Genomic DNA, 11,011 nt, shown 5'->3' with positions numbered 1-11,011 from the left:
AACTGAAGAATGGATTGAGAAAATGTGGTTCATTTATACAATTGAGTACTACTCAGCAGAAAAAAGCAATGGAATCTTGAAATTCGCAGGCAAATGAATGGAATTAGAAGAAACCATCCTGAGTGAGGTAACCCAGTCACAAAAAGACAAACATGGTATGTACTCACTCATATATGAATTTTAGACATAGAGCAAAGGATTACCAGCCTATAATCCTCTTCACCAAAGAAACTAGGAAACATGAAGGACTCTAAGGGATAAATGGTCCCCAGGAATGGAAGTAGCATGAACTCCTGAACTAATTGGGAACATGAGGGTAGGGGGGAAGGAGCTGCTGCAATAAGAGCAAGAGAAGGGTAGTAGAGGAGAGGAAATGGAGGGGCAGAAATATTGAGTTGGGGGAAGAATAGAGGAAAGAGAGCAGGATGAGAGATACCATATCAGAGGGAGCCACTATAGGTCCGAGAAGAGATCTGGAACCAGGGAGATCTCAGAGACCTACAAGGATGACACGATCTGACAATCCAGGCAATGGTGGAGAGGATAACCTAAAAGCCCTTCCCCTAAAATGAGATTGATGACTTCTCTTTATGCCATCCTAGAGCCCTCACCCAGTGGCTGAGGGAAGCAGAGACAGACATCCACAGATATACACTGAGCTGAAATCAGGAATTTAGTTGAAGAGAGGGAGGAATGAATAACAAAGGGTTCTGTACCAGGTTGGAGAAACCCACAGGTACAGTTGGCCTGAACAAGAGAGAGCACATCGACCCCAGATGCTCTCTGGGAGGCCGGTACAAGACTGATCCAGACCCCTGAACATGGATGTCAATAAGGAGGCCTCTGCACTCCAGGGAGCCTCTGGTGGTGGATTAGTATTTTTCCCTGGTGCAAGAAGGGACTTTGAGAGCCCATCCCACGTGAAGGGTTACACTCTGGCCCTGGACACATGGGGAAGGGCCCAGGCCCAGCACAGGAAGATTTGGTGGACTTTGCAGAGCCCCCGTTGAGGGCCCTACCCTGCCTGGGGAGTGGTGGGTGGATGGGGTGGGGGGTAGGCTGGGGTGGGGGAGGAGGAATTGGGGTGAGGGGAGGGAGAGGGAGAAGGGACTTACATGTGAAACAAGCTTGTTCCCTAACTAGAACTAATAAATAAATTTTAAAAAAAAGTACAGTGAGGCCGTGTGGTGGTGGTACATGCCTTTAATCTCAGCACTTGAGAGGCAGAGGAAGGGGGATCTCTGTGAATTCAAGGCCAGTCTGGTCTACAGAGTGAGTTCCAGGACAGCCCGGACTACACTAGAAACCCTGCATGGAAAATAAAAATTGCAGTGAGACATTCCTTGGTAACACACTAGGTTCAACCTGCTGAAGAAAAGACCCTGCTTGCGAGAAAACAGCTGTAAACTAATTTATTTAGACAGTTAAGATCTCTATGCTGACAGTCACATGAACAAGCAAGAGATCTACCTGCCCTTGGAACCCTCTGATGCTCTCAGTTCGGATTCCAAAGATCCACCCCACCGACATCCCTTCCACCCCACAGCCCATCCCTGCTGCCATGCTTTGTACCTGCACAAGCAGATATCCACTGCTCCATGACAGTCACAAGAAGAGAGACCCGGTATTGGATCAAAGGCCATCCTACCTGCCAGAAGACTAGCCCCTAACTCTGACAGAGACTCCCAGCTGTCAGAAACCTAGGTCACAAAGACCAGAAGACCAAAGAGGAAACAGATACCAAGGAAGAAACATCTATCCAACAAAGACAAACTCAGAAGTCAGCACCTAGACCTGTATTCATCCCAAACACAAATGCCTAGACACCAGTGTAAGAACACAATAATTAACAGCCAAGGTAACATGTCATCACTAGGGCCCACTAGTCTACTATAGCAATCCCTGAATATCCCAACACAACTGCAAACAAAAACCAACTTCATGAAGATGATAGAGGTCCTTAAAAAGGAAGTGAATAAATCTCTTGAAGAAATCCAGGAACATAAACAATTGGAGGAAATGAAGACAGAAAGACAAGAGAAAAACAAAAACAGGTGAAGGAAATGAATAAAACTGTTCATGGCGGCCTTGGAGAGATGGCTCAATGGTTAAGAGCACTGACTGTTCTTCCAGAGGTCCGGAGTTCAATTCCCAGCAACCACATGGTGGCTCACAGCCACCTTGAATGAGATCTGGTGCCCTCTGCTGGCCTGCAGGCAGAAGACTGTATACATAATAAATAAAAATAAAAATAAAAACTGTTCATGGCCTGAAAAATGGAAAAAAGAAGCAATAAATAGAAACACAAATGGACAGACGTTCTCGCCCAGAGTCGCCGTGGTTTCCTGCTTCAACAGTGCTTGAACGGAACCCAGCGCTCGACCCCTCCGACCCCAGTCGGCCACTTCGGGACAGAACCCTTTGCAACCTCGTAGCTCCACCGCTCCAGCGTTGCCACCGCGCCTACCGCTGCCATGATCACCACAGCCCTGACCACCGCGTTTCCCTCTCAAGTGCCCCAGAACTACCCACCAGGACTAGGAGGCTGCCATCAACCGCCAGATCAACCTGGAACTGTCCGCCTCCTACGTCTATCCGTCTATCCTACTTTGACTGGGATGATGTGGCTCTGAAGAACTTTCTCCACCAATCTCATGCGGAGAGGGAACACGCTGAGAAACTGATGAAACTGTAGAACCAACGAGGTGACCGAATCTTCCTGCAGGATATCAAAAAACCAGACTGTGATGACTGGGAGAGCGGGCTGAACGCAACGGAGTGTGCACTGCACTTGGAAAAGAGTGTGAATCAGTCACTACTGGAACTGCACAAACTGGCTACTGACAAAAATGACCCCCACTTGTGTGACTTCATTGAGACCCATTACCTGAATGAGCAGGTGAAATCCATCAAAGAGCTGGGTGACCACGGGACCAACTTGAGCAAGATGGGAGGCCCTGAAGCTGGTATGGCAGAATATCTCTTTGACAAGCACACCCTGGGACATAGTGAGAGCTAAGCTGACTTCTCGAAGCCACCGGTGATGTCACCGGTAACTGAGGCAGTGCATGCATGTTGGGTGCTGTTACCTTTTCTATAAGTTCTTTAATTTGTACCGTTTCTTTAAATAATGGATTTTGGTACCCCCCCCCAAAAAAACACACAAATGGAGGGGATCCCAGATATGAAAAATCTAGGTAAGCGAACAATAACTACAGATGCAAGAATCACAGAATACAAGAGACGGAAGAGACTCTCAGATATAGAAGATACAAAAGAAAAAATTGGTACATTGGTCAAAGAAAACGTTAAATCTAAAAATTCTGACATAAAACGTCCAGGAAATCTGGGACATTAAGAAAAGATCAGAACTAAAGAAGGAGGAAATTGCAGCTCAAAGTCCCTGAAGATATTTTTTAACAAAATCATAGAAGAAAACTTTGTAAGAACATGCCTAAAAGGGTACAAGATGCTTACAGAACACCAAATAGATTGGACCAGAAAAGAAAGTCCATCTGTCCCTGTCCCCCTGTCATGATCCCCCACCCTACAACTACTAAATAATAATAATAATCAAAACACTAAACATACAGAACAAAAATTATTAAAAGCTGTAAGGGAGAAAGGCCAAGTAATATATAAAGGCAGAACTATTAGAATTAAACCCAACTTCTCAATGGAGACTAAAAGCCAGAAGGGCCTGGACAGATGTCTTACAGTCTCTAAGAGACCACAGACTACTATGCCCAGAAAAAATTTCAATCACCAAAGATGGAGAAAACAAGATATTCCATGACAAATTCAAATTTAAACAATATCTGTCCACAAATCTAGCCCTACAGATAGCACTAGAAGGAAACCTCAAACCCAAAGAGGTTAACTATACCCATTAAAACACAGGAAATAGGGACTGGAGAGATGACTCAGTGGGTGCTCTTCCAGAGGATCCAGGTTCAATTCCCAGCACCCACATGGCAGTTCACACCTGCCTGTAACTCCAATTACAGGAGATCTGACAGCTTTATACCAAAGCACATAAAATAAAGTTAAATAAATTATGTTTAAAAATTTAAAACCACAGAAAATAAATAATCTCACACCAGCAAAACCAAAAGAAGAGAAACACACAACAACAACAAAAACAACAACATAACAGAAATTTACAATCATTGGCCATTAGTATCTCTCAATATCAATGGATATCGACAACAACAGAAAGCCTACAAACTCATGGAAACTGAACAACTCTCTACTGAATGACTATCGGGTCAAGGCGGAAATAAATTATTAGATACTTCTGAGAATTCAAAGAAAATTGATCCATAACATATGCAAACTGATGGGACACAATGAAAGCAGTCAGTGCTAGGAAGAAAGTTCACATAAAGTGCCTACATAAAGAAATTGGAGCAATCTCATACCAACCAACTTAACAGCATACCAGGAGTAGATGGCAGGAAATAATAAAACTAAAGACTGAAATCAATAAAATAGAAACACAGACACCAATTCAAAGAATCATTGAAACAAAGAGTTGGTTCTTTGAGAAAATCAACAAGATAGACAAATTCTTACCCAAACTAACTAAAAAAATAGAGGCAGGCAGTGGTGGCACATGCCTGTAGTCCGAGCACTTGGGAAGCAGAGGTAGGTGGATCTCTGTGAGTTCAAGGCCAGTCTGGTCTACAAAGCAACTTCTAAGACAAACAGAGCTGTTACACAGAGAAACCCTGTCTCAAAACAACAAAAACAAACAAACAAAAACAGAATGTCCAAATTAACAAAATCAGGAATGAAAAGGGGGACATAACAACAGACATCAAGGAAACCTAATTGTGCTGGCTAGTTTTATGTCAACTTGACACAAGTTAGAGTCATCTGAGAGGAGGGAACCTCAATTGAGAAAATTTTTCCAAAGACCCGGCTATAGGCAAGCCCATAGTGTATTTTTTCTTAGTGATTTACGGGGAGGGCCCAGACTATCATGGGTGATGCCATGCCTGGGGTGATTCTCTAAGTAGGCTGAGCAAGCCATGGAGAACAAGCCAATAAGCAGCACTCCTCCACGGCTTCTGCCTCCAGGTTCCTGTCCTGCTTGAGTGTCCTGACTGACTTCCTTCAATGTTGAACAGTTCTATGAAGTGTAAGCTGAACAACCACTTGCCTCTCCAGGGCTGATTTGGTCACAGTGTTTTATCACCATTAGTAAGTTAATAATTAACCCTAAGACAGTAATGCATATAAGAAACTATAAAGCATGGTGAAGAGGCTGAGTTCCATAAAATGGTACTGGAGTAAGCTTTGAAGATGGCACTCGTGGCTCAGTGTGGCTCTTCTCCAGTCCAGTTCCCCTTAGCCATGCAAGAATGATGTCAGACTATTGAAAAGGCAGTTCAGTTCTCTGAGAAGTGGTTCCATCTACTTGGAAAGCAACAGGCTGGCTCACCTTAGTCCAATAAGCCCTTTTATCATAGCAAACTGAGTTTGGAGGTGCGTTACCATCTGTAGGCTCAGGAGATCTTGTAATTGGCTCTCCTGACATTGACCGCCTACCAGCATCTGCTCAAAATTATCTGCACTGTGTTTGAACCAGCTAACCCACTCTCTGGCTTTGGGAGTGATCCTTGGTAATACGAAGACTCAGTATAGAGGAAGTCAGCCATCAATTCCTCATTTGTCTCCTACATTTCCTGAGAGTTTAGAACATCCACTTGCTTGGAGGATTAGGAACAACCCACCTAGTACAGGCAACCATGTTGGCCTTCCAATATACATGTCTGCTTTTACCAATGGTGGTTCCACCTCTAGCTCACCACAAAGTCAAGAAGAAAGCACAAATGTATGATTTGTTTTGAGTTCCATGTGGCCACAACCTCTGTTGCTCGGAATGTGCCAGAAAGATTTGTGAAAAGAGAATACCATATCTAGTTTGCAGACAGTTCTTAGTCAGGCAGTACAAAATCACCCATTTTACACACACACACACACACACACACACACACATATTACATAAAGGCATAGGCATAATGGTATCCCAGTAAACATCCTAATGAACTCTTGACTAATATTAGGCTTTATGTGTGTACGGGATATATGATATATATGATATATATGATATAATATATAATGGTATAATACATATATTATATATGGTTACAGAAATATTACATACATATTTATATGTAGTAATAATGTATATTTATATATTATTTATAATATTTTACACGTTATATATTATATATGTATATGTGGGATATATATGTGTATACAGGATATGTAGTAAATATTATATATATAATCTGGGATCAGAATGATTTACAGGCTGTGGTCCAGCTAATCTGAAAATGGTTGCCTATAAACGAAAGTTCCAAGAGTCCAATAGTTATTTAGTCCATGAGGCTAAATGTCTCAGCCAGTCTTCTATATATTCTGGAATCAGGAATAAGTAAGCTCTAATGCCAATGAAGGAATGGGCTTGCTGCCAAGAGCAAGAGCAAGCAGGCAAGAAGAGCTTCCTTATTCCAGGTCTTTTTTACAGACTGCCAGAAGAAAGTGTGGTCAAGATTAAAGGTGGATCTTCCCACTTCAAAAGATCTGAAGTAAAGTTTCATCTTCCCACCTCAAAGATCCAGATTAGAAGAGGGTCTTTCCCCTCCCTCCCACCCCTCGTTCTCCACCATATGGTGGCATGGGTGAGAGAAAGATCGCCCTCATCACTTGCTGCCTGTGGCAGATGAGAGAGCAGGCCACAGGATCACAAGAGTGGGAAAACTAGCCCTGAACTTGCCAGCTGCAGCACATGAGAGAGGAGACACTGCAATTCACCAGGGCACCCTCTAGAGCTAACCCTGTTGTCAGGTGCACAGGGAAGCCAGCCCTGAGGGTGTAAGAACAGGAGATCTGATGCCCACTACATATGTCTCCTAAAGCAATTGTCAGAAAGCCGTGCACCTCGCTTGGGCAATACAGTGGAGCTGGCCCTGATGGTGTGTGAGCATGAATGTGAGCGAGCTAAGGAGGGAACGAGGGCTGGAGAGCAGGAGAACAGACTGCATTGGAGGTGCTGGCTGAGGTAGTGTGAGGCAGGGAGTGGGGTGACAATGAGGGAAAACTGGCAGGCTAACTAGTCCAGCTGACACCCAGGACCTGGCTGTGAGTTGGCCCACCCCAACATCCACCTCATCTATGAACTGTTAGAGCATGAGAAGGTAACAAGCCTACAGATCCAAAACCGCAAGATCTCAACACAGAAAGGCCCTGCCAGAACCCATTGTTGATGGTGTGACAGAGGACAGAGGTCTCAGACCAGACCAATGACTCATGGCAATGAACACTTACAAATCAAGATGAAAGGACTTAGAGGTTGAAATGTGTATATGACTCACTGGGCCACACCACAGCTTCCACAACCAAGATTTTTTTCTTTCTTCTTTCTTGTTCTGCTTTGTTTGTTTGTTTAGTTTGGTTTGGAGTTTTTCTTTTCAATTTTGTTTTGCTTTGGAGGGGGTGGTTGCAAGGATGGGGGTGGATGCAGGGGTGGGGTGAGGAGATGGGTGCAATCAAGATGCATGACGTGAAAACCACAAAAAATCAATAAATGTTAATAAAATATAAAAAGATAACAGTTTAAAAATTTAAATCATATATCTCACACACAAAAGGAAGAAAGTAAGGAGGAAAGGAAGGAAAGAGAGAGAGAGAGAGAGAGAGAGGGAAAGAAAGAAAGAAAGAAAGAAAGAAAGAAAGAAAGAAAGAAAGAAAGAGGGTCTTCCCACTTCCAATGATTTAATTAAGAAACACTCCTCACAGATATGCCCAGCCATTTGGGTTTTAGTTATTTCGAGATGTACTCAAGTTGACAACCAAGAATAGTCACCACACCCCCATAGGCTTATATATTTGAATGCTTGGTCCCCAGTTTGTTAGAACAATTTGGGAAGGATAAGGAGGTGCAGCCTTGTTGGAGGAGCTATGTCACTTGGGATACAGACCACCCCCACAGTGCCATACCTGTCTGCCTGATGTCATGCTCCCCATCATAACAGGTATGGATCTACTCTCTGAAACTGAAATCAAGCCTCCAATAAACTTTTTTCCTGTAAGTCGCCTTGGTCATGGTGTCTCTTCACAGCAATAGAAAAATAACTAAGGCAGTAACGCTAAATCTAAGTACCTCAACTGACACAACTTAGGTCTGGAATCCTGACTAGGGGTGGTGAGGGAATAAAAAAGGACAAACACCCACATATATGTACAGAAAAGCTGTGGTCAGCTGAGCTGTGCACACTGATGGATCCATACCTATGGCTGCTGTAGCTTGGGAACCTTGAGAAACTTATGTACAGCACAGGGGGAGGATGGTGGTAAGTAGCAATTACTTCCAAGATTGAAACATTCCATCCTTCAGAGAAGCTTCTTAAGATGGAAGGTAAACAACTCAAAATAGCTCCAAGAAGCTCCTGAAACTGACAAGATTTGCTAGGTCCTGCCTCCCAAGAGAAAACAATAAAGGCACTGGGAGTCACTCTCAGGTAAGCTGAGCTGCTAACCTAGAAGAAGCAGAAACCAGCTGAGCTACCTGCAAGTTTAGATCAGCTGTATCACTTGGAAAGGATTCTCTCCAAAGTGTTGAGCTGCCGGCTTGGCTGTGCAGTGCACTCCAGGTTTCATTTTTTTTTTTTTTTTTTTTTTTTGTGAGCTGTCACTCATGCTGGGGTGGGCTTTGTTGATGCAGCCGTCTTTGAGTCATTTCTGCTCATATAAGGTTACCCATATTCCTGTAAGTTACCTTAATAAAATTCATTGACTCACAAAGTTGGAATTTGGTGATATTGGTACTTCGGCCTGTTGTGGCCCCCTAACCCGAGGGGAATAGATGTGTGTGGTGTCTCCCCAGGAAAAGTCTGTCATACCACAGTTGGGTAGTCGTCCACAGATTCCTGTAGGTCCACAGTCTCAGGCTATAAACATTCTGGAGGAGTAAACTGCCATTGTTAATTTTTGTATACACGGATCCCTCTTTACTTAGGGCTTCCTCTGCTCCTTACACCTTAGTAACCTCTCGTCTATTAGTTTGATTTGAATTATTAATACCATCCTGCAGACTCCTACATAGCTTTTGGAAGAATTGCTGGAGCTGGAATTCAACTTAGCTAGGTGACGATGATAGGTTGTGTGACTGTCTTTGCTTTTTACTGCTTGGATAAAACACAATGATCAAAAGCAACTTGGAGCGGAATGGGTTTAGTTGGCTTTTATATCATAGTCCGTTAATGGTAGTGAAGGCAGGGACTTGGAGTCAGGAACTAAACTAGAGTCTTTGGCAAAACTCCACTTACTGACTTGCACAGCTGTTCTTTCTTATAGCAACCTGGCCCACCAGCCCACAGGTGGAATTACTCTTAATGGGCTGGTCTCTCCCCCATCAATAATTAATCAAGAAAATGTCTCAGGGACTTGACTGATGGAGGCAATTTTCTCATTAAGATTCTCTCTTATCAGATGACACTAGCTTGTGTCAAGGGAACCAAAAAATAATTAAATAAATAACCAGGACAGTGACCTACAAGCCAAATGTATAATCTGAGATTGCAGACAATGGGTCTCAAAGTCTAGCCACATTGAGTTGATGGAAGTCACCTGACATTATAGATGACTGACACTTCAGGGCTGTCTTTACACTGCCAGTCTTGACATGCAGGCTTGTTTGATTTTTTATATTGCAACAATTTATGCCTAATTCTGCAGGGCTGCAACTGACTTTTTTTTTTTCAATACAGGGTTTCTCTGGAACTAGCTCTTGTAGACCAGGATGGTATTGAACTCAGAGATCCTCCTGCCTCTGCCTCCAGAGTCCTGGGATTAAAGACGTCTGCCACCACTGCCGGTGCAACTGACTTTTAAAAATGGGGCTCATGCCCATTTACTAGATCATTGTTATAATGGGACAAAAGCTGCTACATTGACCTTCATCTCTTAAAGAATTTACTCAAGGCTTGTATGATCAGTGGATCAGAAATACAATTGTTTTGATTATGAGTTCCCACTTGTCTCCCTTAGTAAATGTGGAAAAGCCACCTGGGCTTTTCCATTTCAGGATGGGCTTCAGCTGTACCTATATTGCCTGAAAATCGAGGATGTGAATATTCCACTCATTATTTGATCAAGCTATTAATTAACATTTATACTACAGATCAAAATGTGAAATACCATATGTTCAGTCCATATTTGTCTTGCACATTGTAAATACACTTTTATTTTTTAGTAATATAGATGCAAGGGGGAAGATATTGGTGACCTTGTCATGAATCATGGAAGCAGCTGTGACAACCTCCAACCAGTTCACATAATTTCAAACCTATTTTCAACCACAAGCAAAGATTTCTTTAAAATACATTTGTGCATTTCGCCTGTTGATGTGTGTGACTTTTATTTCAGTGTGTTACCCTATCTGCTGGCATTGAAAGAACAAAATATACTGGTGGGTTTTCTACTAATTACTCTTTGAAGAATTATTTTCCCAACAAAAGATTTTTTTCTCAGTATGGCAAAAATTGAAATCTTATGTGTATTCAACAGTAAATAGATAAATTTTAATTTTCATTCCTACTTGAGAGTTTCATTTCACATAAAAGTTTACAAATGGTTTTATTTTGACTTTTTTCAGTATAAAAGTTGCCTCGGTGGCATATTAATGATATATAATTTGATTGCTTTTAGGATAAATGCCAGTATTGAAACCTAATCTCTAGGTACAGTCCTGGAGAAGTGGCAGAATGTCATCAAGCCTGTATTTTGTATTTTATTGCACCATACACTACAACTACTAAGCCAAGGAATCAACATGTTACATTTGTATTATCGATATAGTTGAGTTTCTGTTGATTTTACTATACTCTTCTGTTATGTATATGTGGAGAAGTTATAAGAATTATACATTTAACTAAGTTTAACACTACATATTTTATGGTAAAGGGCTGTTAATCTAAGTCGGTCAAAGCACTGATAAGTA

The 11,011-nt window shown here is 42.3% G+C and overlaps 1 pseudogene; it reads left to right on the top strand.

Moving 5' to 3' along the window:
• Positions 1–1,489: 1,489 nt before the first annotated feature.
• On the top strand, positions 1,490–3,034 carry LOC100761670 (annotated as a pseudogene).
• Positions 3,035–11,011: the final 7,977 nt, after the last annotated feature.

This window comes from Cricetulus griseus, chromosome 3 (assembly GCF_003668045.3).
Source record: "Cricetulus griseus strain 17A/GY chromosome 3, alternate assembly CriGri-PICRH-1.0, whole genome shotgun sequence".
In the NCBI taxonomy this organism is placed as follows: Eukaryota; Metazoa; Chordata; class Mammalia; order Rodentia; family Cricetidae; genus Cricetulus; species Cricetulus griseus.
This window is presented reverse-complemented; position numbering and strand designations above follow the sequence as displayed.